Raw genomic sequence first — 14,406 nt, forward strand, 5'->3', positions numbered from 1 at the left:
TATATATCATGATTCAAAGCCAAGAATATTAGAAAAAAAGACACCCCAAATCTTCAAGTGTATTACTTGAACCCTGAAGGTAAGATGCAGTTGGTCCCTCTCTTGTAGAGTGGGGTCAATAAATTGACTACATTAATAAACATAGGCAGTTCATAGTGTGGGCTGGGGGTGCCAATATGGAACATCATAGGAGAATATTGCTATAGTTTTTGATCTGAGGAGATAAGAATGGGCCAGTAGGAATGCTTCAAATGTGGTGTCTGTACCCTTAACCTGTGCTCTATGAAAGCCTTAACTAATAACTGTTAGATGTGGGATTTGAATACAGCTCTTTGCTGACTCAAAGTCCAAGAGTCTTTTCATTAAGCAATGTTGCCTACACACCATGAATATACTAAGCAATAAATATTTATTAAATTGAACAGAAACCTTCTAGAATAGATGAGACTATTTGTTGATCCTTTTATTATATACCACAGTGTCCAACACAGAAACATGCCTTTCGATAATAATGATTATAGGACAATGGAGAAATGTGTTTGTATATGTGTATATGCAGATATATATATATATATATATATATAAATGCATACATGTGCACAAACATACACACACACACACATATACACACACATACATACATATACACACACACAGAGATTCCAGTTCTAAGAATTAGAACTGAAACATCAGTGGAGTGCTACTCTTTCAAGTAGTTTGTGTCTTTCTGATAAATGGCATTATGACATTTTCCTTTGAAGAATAAGATACAGAAAAATACACCAAACAAGACCTTATATCTAATCAATATTACCAGCCAAAGGCTAACAGAGTTAGCATAATTTAGATAAAATTTATATCTGCTAATTTTTTTTATGTTTTTGATTTCTTAAAGAAGTTCAAAAACATTACTCTTAATGCTGTGTAAATGAAAATGTTAGGTTAAGTTTGGACTTATTTAATTTGAAGAATGAAAAACAACTATGATTATTACTCTTGATCTTAAAAAAAGAAATCATTACACAATGAAGCCACATGCTTAGGTTTCAGTATTATGCAGCTCCATCTATGAGCCCCTAAATTTCTTACCCTTCTGAAAACAGTGTGGTCTCATTTTACCTTTAGAGGGTCTGACTGTATATATTGTAAAGAACTGGGAGATGTACAGATGAACTCTATTATAATGAGATCTCAACTAAACCACAGCCTAGTGGTTTGGACCCTGAAGGCTATATCATAGCAAAGTTCAGCATAATATCTCATAAAAAAATTTTAACATAAAGCTGCGATAAAAAAATTTATCCTGAACACAATCCAAAACATTTTGGCAGAGAACTATGCCTTCAGATCCTTAACAAAGGTTTTCATTATATCATCTGAGTTAGCACTATCCACAAAAAGAACAAAGCTTAAGTTGGCACTACATTTCTCTGTCTGAAGTCATGAAATTACCAACCAATAACCATAATTTTAGTTGCCTCTCATAAATTAACCAAGCCATATCATCTGTGTTTGGATTAGAATCCTCCAATATTTTACTACATAATTAAGTTACAAAAATGTAGCATTTCTATAATTCCATGCCTTGAACATTTAAATACTAGTTAGAAAAGCTTCTAAACTATATATTTTTCAACCAACCACATTTTATTTTGTAAAATAAATCCATTTTAAACAAAACAAAAAAAAAACTTGAAGTAAAAGAATAACAGCTGGGGCAGGGGGGAAAGGATGTATCTTTTTTTTTTACTCATCTATTCTAGTACACATAGCACAAAAAAGTCTTTAGACAAGAACCAACAAAAAGGGACTATCTTATTTTACAGGGGGTTCTCAAACTACTGCCCGTGGGCCAAATGTGGCAGCTGAGGACATTTATCTCCCTCACCCAGGGCTATGAAGTTTCTTTATTTAAAGGCCCACAAAACAAAGTTTTTGTTTTTATTATAGTCCAGCCCTCCAACAATCTGAGGGACAGTGAACTGGCCTCCTATTTTAAAAGTTTGAGGACCCCTGTCAGTACCATCTGTACCAAACACAGTTTCTGGCACATCGTAGGAAATTAATAATTGTTTTTAATACTGGATTGGTTATATAGCATATCCAGAGTTAGGGCTGAACCTATAATTTCATTAGTAAAGGAAATTCTCAGTTTAGGAAACTTCCTCTTCTGATTCAGGTTAGCAGCTTATAGTCATAAAGAGATGCTTAGAGTAGTAAAAGGTGAAGGATTTTAACTAAAGTCACACAGTCAGTATGCATCAAAGATGGAACTAACATTCACATTATACTGACTCTAAGGCTAGCCCTCTCCCCACTATTCCCTATAGGGCCAAAGACTATTAAAAGAATTAGAAAATAAAGTATGACTCCCTTATGTCCCAAACTTGAAATTTAGCTCCCAAAGTTCTTGAAACATCATTCCCAGTCAACAAATTATTTCTCTGATTTCTTCTATATCTAGATTTTACAGCACATGCTAAATGCATCAGGGAAGAGACTCTAAGATTTGGAAAAAAAAAAAAAACCCAGAATTGACATGCATATAGGGGGTAAATTAAGGACATAACTCTGACCTTCCATGCCTGAAAAGAGAATTCAATGAAGATATACTTTGACATTATTTAAATGAAGATTTCCAAAGCTACATTATCTACTTCTTTGTCTTCTCTAAGATTCCATAAAAAGATTTGAAAAAGGTATTGTAGCATAATGTGAAAATGTATCATAGTGCTTTAAATTTCCTAAGCATATTATCTAGTCAGAAGACAGAATCAGCTACTAAGTTTTGTGAATCTGTATGTAGGCACTTTTGTGAAAAAGCAGACTTTTGGCTCTATACCACCTGACGGCTTCTTTGTCCAAAGCCACCCTAAAAATGGGTTTGCACAGAATGAAAATGTGGAGACATTAAGTAGAGAGGCATGAATGAGCACCACTGTAATAAGGACTTCTCATCAACTCTTGGTTTATGTTCTATTAACATATGAAAAAGCTATTTAAACATTAAAATTAATACATCATAAAACAATGGCAATGCTTCATCCAAAATATAGTTTTATTTGAATCACAACTCCTCACAATAGCTATGAATATACCCCATTCAAATTGCTATCATGAATATTGTATAAAATGAGGAGAATAAACTAAAAGTAAAATTAGAATACCGCTTTATAAATTATAATATGTCAAGCTAACAAATGGTAGGCTTGTCATATTGAGCAACTAAATGCCTAAATGATCATTCAGCACTCATAGTGTCGGGAAAAAACACTGGCTTTGTTGGCTATAAAGCAGTTGCTCGATTTTTCATAATGTCATTCTGCTCTATTAGCAAAGCCTAACACAATTAGGTATGAATATGCAGTAATAACATGCAAATTGCCCCAAGGCAGCAGTCTCAGCCTTTCTAAGCTTGATTCCTTCTACATCATTACAGGCTTGGCATAATTCATCAGAATAAAAAAAAAAAAATACCTCAGCCTTATTGCATGTGGCCAGCTAGTAAAATCATTGGTCGTCGTTAACCATTCTCCCTCGATAGGTTTGTTAGCAAGGCTGTCCCCAGCTCCCTGCCACTCCTGCACTTGTACATGTTTCCCCTGGGTAATGTTAGACACTGCATTTGAGCCTGCCAGAACAATTAACCCTACTGTTAATTAGAATGAAATGTCAGGCGCACAGATGGTACAAGCTGGCACCCTGCCATCCCAACTGCTGCTGAAAGCAGCTACCCCACTGCTGACAGCTGCTCAGCCATGTCCCAAACCAGCAGATGTCAAAACTTCCCAGCTGAGGAAGGCTAAAAAAAGCAAAGAGGAGGGGTTTCTAGTCCCAGCAGTGATGATGACTGTTTTACTGCTATTGTATCTATTACCTGTTGTCATACTGTACCAATCAAGTGGAAGTCTGCAAGCAGTGAGACACAAATTAAAAATAATGATACTAATAATCATAACATAAATAAACACAATATGTCTATAATTCAATACAAGCCAGTAAAAGACAATCATAATAAACAAAATCACTGAACTTTTCATTTGTCTCTATAGAATTGAGCAGCTTCCATTTTAAGCATTCTATATTATAGGGCAAGTTACTTCAATCTAAGCTCTAGGCAGCTCTCAACTGAAAGTTGTAGGGAGAGTAGCAACCTGCTCTGATAGAAAGTTTCCTTAACATGAAATTAAGTATGCTAATAAAATAACAAATTTAGGCTCTATTCCCTATTCCTATCTCTCTCCATATTTTCAAGGGATAGTTTTTGGGAGATGTGAGAAACATCCAGACATGTGATTTCATTAGAACTCCTGATCAAGAAACTTTCTCTCAGTGTAGACTGACAACCTTTTCAATGTATAGTCTTAAAGTTTCCTAGGACACTAAGAAGTTAAGTGATTTGCCCATGATCATGTAGTTATTATGAAGCAGAGGAAAAACTTGACCCTGGATATTCTAGACTAAGCTCTGCAAACATTGTGTCATGTTGTTTATGGGAGAATCACTGTATATGTCTATATGCACAGTCCTTCATATGTAGAGCAGCAGATGATGCTATGGCACATGTGCTCTGGCTCCCTGAGTATGGAAAGGGACACTGGCCTTTAGCTTGGGGAAAGATGCAGTTAATGTACCAATTCCTAGTTGATTTCCATGTGTCTCTGTTAATTACAAGCCATTTCAAAGATGATGGGCCCCAGAACCTCACCAGGGATAGACTTACTGAGGAAACTCTCACCCCTACTACTACCATCATTTAATAGGCTATAAAAGTTTTAGAGAAATCCTACACCTTTTAACTTCTGGCAGCCTCTTCTTCAGACACATCCAACACTATCTTTTCTGTATATGTATGGATAAACTCATCAAGAAAAATCCAAGTATCAAGAAGAAAAAAAGAAAAAAGAAAATGAAATTGTCATTCTACTTGTTCAGTCATTTCTAACTCATCATGACACCATTTAGGGTTTTCTTGAAAAAGTTACTGGAGTGGTCTGTCATTTCCTTCTCCAGCTCATTTTATAAATGAGGAAATTGAGGCAAATAGTATTAAATAACTTGTCTGGGGTCATATAGCCAGTAAGTTTCTGAGGTCATATTGAAACTCTGGAAGATGAGTTTTCCATAATCCAGGCCCAGAACTCTATCCACTACATTTTCTAGCTGATTCACTAGAAATATAGCTGTATATTATTTAGTTATTATAAAATAGATTGCCACACTAATAGAAACTTTTTTTATCATCCAGAAGAAAATTAAAACATGCCTGTAAAGATTCTCAACATGGTAGAATAGATGTATATTGAATTCTGAACCAAAAGAGCCAAGTTTTGAATCCTGAATGACTAGTTGTGTGCCCCTACGCAAGTCACTCTGAGTCTCAGTTACTTCTTCTGTATAATGAGAGGGACAGACCTCATGATTACTTAGGTTTATTCCAGTTATAAATATATGATCTTACTGTATTTTCAGGGGACAATGATATAATTAGTTTGATTGAAATCATAACGAATAATGAAATAAAAATAAGTGATTTGTGACTTCCTGAAGCTCTGGATATTGACATTGTTTTTTATTTTCACTGTTAAAAACAACTTAACTTTCTGTCTCTAATGTCCAGACTAGCTTTCCTGAGGATCTCTGGACAGGCCTTGATCTTTAGGTGGAGAAGTGATGAAGGCAGGAGACTCTCGAGGAAGATGGTCAAAGATGGAGTCTGGAGTCTTCTTTGTGTCTGTGTTTGAGAGACTCTTCTGTGTCTTCTCTGTGTCTGAGACTTTCTGATCCCAGTCCTCTCAGCCCTTAAATACCTCCATAAGATTACATCACTACAGCAACTGAGCATGTGCCAACTGCAATCATTTTATCACCACATCACACTAAGTATATGCTTAATTAGAGAACAATTATACCATCAATCACACTGAGTAGGTGCTTAACTATAAGCACCTTCCTGTCCTTGATTCAAGTATACCTTTCCAGAGTATACTCCCACAGCTTTCTTTTGTTTTAGAACACAGGTGATCACGCCCTCCCTGACTTCTCAGCAAAGGAAAGGAAAATGGAGAGTCAAACCAGGTATTGTTATCAGGTTTCCTCTGGGCTGAAGGGTCTCACTTGAAATAAGTATATATAAATCCATCACCATGGGAAGTGTTACACAAGCATATAGTAATATAACATTTGTTATATTACTAGTAGTGATGTAACAAACAACATGAGTCAACATGAAGAATTATACATGTCCATAAGTCTTAGAAGGAGGATATATAAATAACAATCACACATACACCTCCTTCAGCAGCCAAGAGATAGTCCAAAACCAATCTATTGTTCATTACTTCACGTGTCAGGGATCCAATGATTCCTGCAGGTTTTGAAGTCCTGCATCAGCCTCATTAACAGTTTTTGATGTTCATGAGTCAATTGCCATACACATTGGGTTAACTGCCATGGTCTTTCAGTGGCATACATTGTCAGAGGTAGAATTACCTGATTTTTCTTGGGTCTTCTCCTTCTCCTTCGTTTCAGTACTCTGCTCCATCTCTATCTGATGGACAAGGTGAATATGGCTCGTTGGCACCCATCTGATTCCTTCTTCATCTGTGGAGATACAAGCAAACCCTCTCCCGAAGTAGTTAACCTATCTGGTCTCTTCCATTCATCACTTTCTGGATCTTTCCACATCACCTGGAAATAAAGATATTGGAGCTGCTCACACTGGACACTGCCTATCTGTTGGGTTATAAAACCTGTCTGCCGGTGCCAGTGCAACTTTATCAAAAGTCAAAAAATTAATGATATAAAGAGCTAAATTTAAAAGTTCTCTAAAGTTACCTGTGGCTCCTCCTTTCTTTTGTTTTTGGAGGAGTGTCTTGATGATTATTTCTCCTCTCTACTATTGCCTGTCCTTGAGAATTGAAGGATATGCCAGTGGTGTGTAAAATCTTATACTGTGCACAAAAGTGTGCAAAATGTTTAGAAGTATACGCAGGTCCATTATCTGTTTTTATTGCTTGTAGAACACCTATAATTGTAAATGCTTGTATAAGGAATTCAGTGACCACTTGAATTGTCTCTTTTACTCCTGGATTGCAAAAGTAAATTCTGAAAAGTGTCTACTACGATATAGATAAAAGACAGATGATCAAAAGATTTATACTGGGTCACATCCATTTGCCATATTTCATTAGGTCTCAAACCACGAGGGTTTTTCCCTGGAGGGAGCATAGGAGTGTGGAAAGGAAGGCAAGTTATACAAGCTTTTACCCTAGCTTCCTCTTTTGTTATCCCAAATTACAAACATAAAGCTCAAGCAGCCTAATGATATTTAGAATGAGATTATTGGGCTGCCTGAGATAAAGGAGTATTGGCTAGCATGGTTAGAAGATTATGTGAATTTCCATTAAAAAATAGGACCTGGAAGTCCACTATGAGAGTGGACATGCAAGATAAAAATCTTACCTGGATGTTTTCTCACTTGCTCTTGAAGTTCCTTAAAGAGCTGACATATATTGGAAGCCACAAATTTTATTTGAGCTGTGGCAATTCTTTATGCCACACCTACTGAACAAGCCAAATCAGATATTTTATTTACATCTCTTGGATAATAAGAGCTAGCATGATTGCATACAATTTATTCTGCTGAGTGGACTAAAAAGAGTTCTTACTACTCTCTTTATAATTGTCATGAGAGTATACAGCACAAATATTATGTTTTGATGTATCTGTAAAGATAATTAGTCCTTTAAGAGGAACCTTAGAAACCTTTTCTTAAAAAAATCCATTACTGATTATATAATAGTCAGGTTATCTTTAATGGAGACCCATGTATAAAATTTGGAGCTGTGGCCAATAAAATTTGCCACTCTGGGATGGTTTCACAGCATACATTAATTTGTGTATTGATATAAAAGGTGTATATCTTGTTAGGTTTTATCCCAGATAATTGTATTACTCTCTTAATGGCCTTTAATAAAATTTTAGCCACAAGCACTGGGTAAGGAATAAGGCTTTGGTCTATATTGGGTGGTTTACCCACTATATCACACTGTCTCCTTGATGAAGGACTGCTGTGGGTGTCTCTTTTGTAGCAAAAACTGTTATTTCCAAGAATTTCTAAGTAACTCTTTTAGCCACATTGGATAAAGCCAGTTCAATCTCTCTCAGAGTGTCTTTTGTAAGCTGGTATGGTGAGTTTAAAGCAGTGTCTCCCCTTAAAATGTCATATAATGGCTGTAATTGATAGGTAGTTAAGCCTAACACTGGAAGACTCCATTGGATATTTGCTATCAATTTTTGAAAATAATTTAAAGTGTTTAGCATCTCTGTTCTTAAAGAAAGCTTTTGTACTGTGAGCACTTTAGGATATACTTCATATCCTAAATATTGAAAAGGAGTGTGCCTTTGAATTTTTCCTGGAGCTATATGCAATTAGTAGTTTCTTAGTATTTCTATGGTCTTTTGTAGACATGCCTCTAACATTTGCTCCTCAAGTTCACACCCCAAGATATCATGCATGTAATGTAACGACATCCTCCATTTTCCATATTTCTTTTTTTTTTTTTTTTTTTACAACAAATACAGGAGAGTTCCAAAGACTTAGAGAAGATTGTAAGTGTCCTTGGTCAAGTTTCTCCTGTACTATATCTAATAAGGCCTGATTTTTTTCACTTTGTAAGGGCCACTGTTCCACCCACACTGGTGTATCATTTTCCATTGAATGGGAACAGGTGAGAGTGTTGACAGGCCTTCAACAGCAGCCCTGCCTAAAAAGCCAAAGTACTCAGTTATAATCCTAACTGTTGTAAGATGTCTCTTCCCCATAAATTGATGGGGTTTTTTTCCAATTATAAAAGGAGTAAAAGCTCCTATTTCACCTTCAATTATCCATCTCAAAGGAGTAGCACTAATTTCAGCTGCTATTGATCCTCCTATGACAGACATATAGGTGTCTGCCTTAATCTTTAGCCAGTGACTGGGCCAGTTGGCATCTCTAATGACTGTACAATCTGCACCTGTGTCTACCAATCCTTCTAATGGTGTGCCATTAACATAGATAGTGAGCATAGGATGGTCAGCTGTAATAGCTGCAGTCCAAAATATTTCTAGATTCTGTTGTTGGGAGTCAAAATCTGGGTAAATAGCATCAGACTGCCTATCAGGAGTGTGTATCAGTAAATCTGATGCTACTATTTCTCCTGGGTCATAAGTCACATGTTGTCTCCCTGTATTAGTGACTGGGATATTAGCTACACATTCCCTAGTTTCCCACATCAGTGTATGTATAGACACTGTTTTGTAAGCACATTTAGGAGGTGAAATGGTCAAGCCTACTGTGTGTGGAGGCAAGGGATCTATAGGCCAGACAGGGGCAGATTTCACTTTGCCAGGGAATATTTCAGTAGTGCCAGCTGCATACAAATCTATTCTCCCCAATTGTAATCTCTTTCTCCCATCAGGTTGCTTCTCAACTGAATGATCATGTCAGAGTACTGAATTTCTAAAGACTCCCAAAGAGTCCCAAAGATTGGTTGCCATCATGCCCCAAGTATTTTTTGCCTGGGACCCTGGAGCTAACCCCCACTTCTCGTTTCCCTGTGTCAATTTGCATTCTTATGCCCAATGAAAGTCTTTGTTGCATTTTGGACATGGGGTTTTGGGTCTTGTTCTCCCACCTTGTTTTTTCACTCTGTTTTTATGCCAACATTGAGCTTTCAAATGCCCTATTTTACCTCATTGAAAGCATTGATGAGTCTCTCTGGAAGTCCTTGTCAAAGGGACCCTGTCTTCCCATGTTCAGATCTTGGAAAGTCTACATCATAACCTAGGTATAAAAGGTATTTGTACCTACTGTGGCACAGGTTTTATGATCTCCTTTAAAGGAGCATTCTTGTGTAGTCCTAGTATAATTCTTCTACTATCTCATTAGCATTTTCCTTAGCAAGTTGTCTTATCATAATTTCTGTAGCTACTTTTTCACTAGTAGTTCATATGACAGCTGTCTGCAGATGTCCCACAAAATCAGTAAAGGATTCACTTGGATCTTGCACTATTCTCATGAAGGATTCCCCTCTATCCTGTCCACCTGGGAAGGTGCCCCATGCTTTGATAGCAACAGAAGCAATTTGCTCATATGCTATCAAAAGATAATTAATCTATGCTAAAGTATTTACATAATGACCTACACCTGTTAGTTGATCAGAGGTGACTAGCATATTAACTCCAAGTTCCTATTTCACTGGGCTTGTATTCTACAGAGTTCACTGTATTCAGAAAGCCACGACAAGTTTTGTCCAGGTTCTAAACATGTCTTTGCTATAGATTTCCAATCATTAGGGATTAAAATTTCAAAAGCCATATTCTCTAATAATATCTTAACATAAAACATTATAGACCCATAAAGCGTGCAAGCCTTTTTCAGATCTTTTTCAGATTAAAAGTAGTGTATCTTCTTCTTTCTTGACCTGAAGAATTAGGCTCTTCAATCACAGGATATGCTTCTATTCTCAAATAAGATGTATCCTGTCCTTCCTCTTTAGCTTTAATTAGTGCCTTCTGTAATCCTGTCATAGGGGATGAATGAAGCTGCTGTATGGGTGGTGCTGATGGTATCACTGCCCTTCCCATTGCTCCTCTTCTTTTCAGCCATGAAGGTGAAATTGAGGGAGTACTGTCAGGAGATGGGGAATGCCTAAGGGCACCTGCTTATGTGTAACTGAGCTGTGAAAGTGAAAGCACCATACTCCTTAAATTCATCACGGTTGTAATTAACTCCTTTCTTCTCCAATTCTCCATGCTTTTCAGCTGCTTTGTAAGCATTATCCCCATCCTGCTCTTTCTCCTCACACTTCCTTGTCTAGCTGTCCATCTTAAAACTTTTCCTTTTTTTGGAACTTATGGGATTCTTTAAAGCCAATTGTATTATATTGTACATAAGGAATGTTTCTTCGGAAATTGAATCAGGACCCATAACTTATATTCAATTAGTTGCTCACCCACTATTTCCCACATATTTAGCTTTAACTTTTCTTCCTTAGATAGCCAAGGATACTGTACTCTAATATATTTAAGATCCCAGGGATATGCCACTGAGTTATCAACAAACCTTGCTTCTTTAATAACCTAACTATGCATTCTACACACTTCCCTTTAGGTGGGGCAGGCTCTTTTCTTAGTATTTGTCCCATTTCAGCTGAAAAATGAAAGTGACTAATTTAGCCCTTACCAAAGTTTTCTGCTTATCTATTTTTAAACTCACATCATTTCTGGGTCACAGGCACTTCTCCAATGAGCTTTCGATTGCATCAATCGAGCTGCTGAGTGTAGGGCCTCACGTCTAGGGCCCCACATTTAGGACACCAAAATGTAATGTCTGGGCTAGCTTTCCAGAGGATCTCTGGAAGGGCCTTGATCTTTAGGTGGAGAAGTGATGAAGGCAGGAGACTCTCAAGGAGGATGGTCAAAGATGGAGTCTGAAGTGTTCTTTGTGTCTATATCTGAGAGACTCTTCTGTGTCTCCTCTGTGTCTGAGACTCCCTGATCTCAGTCCTCTCAGCCCTTAAATACCTCCATAGGATTACATCACTACAACAACTAAGCATGGGCCAACTGAAACCATTATATCATCATATCACACTAAGTATATGCTTAATTAGAGAACCATTATCCCATTAATCACACTGAGTAGGTGCTTAACTATAAGCATCCTGCTGTCCTTGATTCAAGTATGCCTTTCCAGAGTTCCAGCCTTCTACACTGTTCAGGATAATTTTTTAATAGGGAATGTTCGATTATAATGTGGAATCATTCTCAATAATGCAGATAATATAAGTGTAGACTAAAGAAAAAATTTAATAAGAAATGACATGTTTTAATGTTGTTTTATTGGCATTTCCATTTCAATGTCAATTTCATTCATTAATTATTTGTAAAAATGCTTATTGTAATATATTGAATGCCATCATATGGCAGAAAATGTTAGATATTATGACACTGCTCTTAAGGAGTTTACATGTTTGATTAGCAAGACAAGATTTCCACAAGAGAGTTATAAAGTCTAATAAAAGAGAACATGTAATAAAAATAAAGATACACATACCTACCATACAAACACACACATACACACCAAGATGAGATCAGTGCTGAGAGAGACATTCTCAGTCAGATTCTTATAATTCTATGCCTTGATTTAGGTCTTAAAATGATGGGTATCAGTAAGAAGGGGGGAGGTAGGCGTTTCAGGCAAAAGAAAGGTAATAAGCAAAATGTATGTGTAAATGTAGTAAAGAATCTGACTGGACAAGGTCAAAGAATCTATGTTGGAAAATATCCAGTTATTGGATATGTCTAGTAATGTCTAGAAATAGGACAAGCAGCTTTCTAAGACCCTAAGTTACAGACATACTGGTTATTTACATTGCTGAAAGAAGTCCATACCAAGAATTAGTTGTATCAATGAAGTCATAGGTCCAAATGCTCTTCAAAAAAATTACATGACTCTGAGAATTGAATTGTTGAAAGAAAAACTATTTTCCAGCTTTCTACCTTATGTATATATAGATATAGATATAGATATAGATAGATATAGATATAGATATAGATAGATAGATGAAATCTAAAATATTTTTCACGTAAACATGTGTTAAATAACCTCAGTAAGATTAAATTAAATATGATGCATTTTTTTTAAAAAACTCATGAAATGCCATTTATGGATGCAAAATAATCATTTATAAAAATAAACTTAAAAACAAAGACCCATTAACAAAACAGGTCAGCTCCTATGATCTAGTTTAACAACGATAAAAAAATGCCATATAATAAAACATTTATACTTTATTCTCCCTTTTCTAAAGTAGTGCTCTGTCTTTAGGGGGAAAATATACCAAAATTGGGACACTACTTACTTTATTCAAAATAATGCTTTCAGCTAAAAAATATAAGGATTAAACTAAAATGCTGTGTGTGAAATGACATATTAAGGATGCTGGGAAATAAGAGCTCAGAGAAGAACATTTTAAAGCTTCCCCTAGGAATAGATTTTAAGAATGTAAGTCTGTCCACAGAAGACTCAGTCCTAAGGGGTGAAAAGTTTTAAAGTGTGGCTTTTGAAATGAACTGCTATATTTAAAAAATGAAATAAATACTGAATTGATTAACTCAATAACATTATAAAGATGGACATAAAGTTGGACATAACTCTAGAATTTCATTCTTGGTCTGAAAAGAAATATTGCATTCTTATGTGAAATTATATTGTTCACATCCTGAATTATGATTCAATGATCTCATCGCAGTTCATATACCTTAGAAAGATGTAGATATTGGGGTATGTCAATCATTCTATGAAAAAAGTAGACCTTTGAGAAGTTTTAAGTCTTTGTTATATTTATTTGTAATTATTATATTTGTTTGCCCAGAGTTAGATAGCTGAAGTTTTATGCTATTCTATTTTTTTTAGCTGTAGAATCAAGAATAAATTAATCACTCAGAAACATTTCTTAAGTACTTGCTATGTACCAAACATATGCAAAAACTAAAACTAAATAGTACCTACCTTCAGGTAGTTTTCATTCTAAGGGGAAAAAATTTCTAGAAATATATGTGTATGTGAATAAATGCATGTATACACACACACACACACACACACACACACACACACACATATATATTAATTAAAATATGTATATTCCTTAGATGCCTACAATATGCAAGGTACTATGTTATGGTTTGGGAATACAGGTACACTCAGACATACACACAAGTGATAACAATAACTGACTTGAAGGACTTTACATTTTACAGGTGGATAAAACATGTATAAAAATAATGAGAAATTTATGCAAATTTAAAGCAAAATATTTAGGGGTTAAGGGATGTGGAATGACCTACTGTGCAGACCTGGACTTATTGTGTTTCACAATCATTGTTCTCATTTTCTTCTTTATTCGTTGGCTCTGCTAATACTCTCAGGCTTCATTTTTCATTTTTACCTAAATACCAGTTTTTGTTTTATTGCCCAACAAAATTAAATATGCCATATGAAATATATTACTAGTTTAGCTTATAAGGAGAGAACTGGATACAGAGTAAAACCTTCCCAGGGAGAAAAATAAGGTACCATATGGCAGATGGGATGAAGGTATGCTGCTAAGCATCTGCTTTTATTGTTGCAGGCAATCTCTGACTTATTGTACAAAGGACCTACATATAAACATCTTACCCTGCCCTGATCCCACCCAAATTCACAAGCCCTCACTGTGGTTCAGAGCTATTATGAAAAAAATAAAAATTGGGAGTTTGTGATAATCTGTGGGTTCTGGATTGCATATGGGAGGTTGTACAGTGATTTTAATGATCCCAAGCTGCTCTTGGAAGTAAAAAACCATCTTTTTTCACATCAAT

Source organism: Antechinus flavipes, chromosome 1, assembly GCF_016432865.1.
Source record: "Antechinus flavipes isolate AdamAnt ecotype Samford, QLD, Australia chromosome 1, AdamAnt_v2, whole genome shotgun sequence".
Classification (NCBI taxonomy): domain Eukaryota; kingdom Metazoa; phylum Chordata; class Mammalia; order Dasyuromorphia; family Dasyuridae; genus Antechinus; species Antechinus flavipes.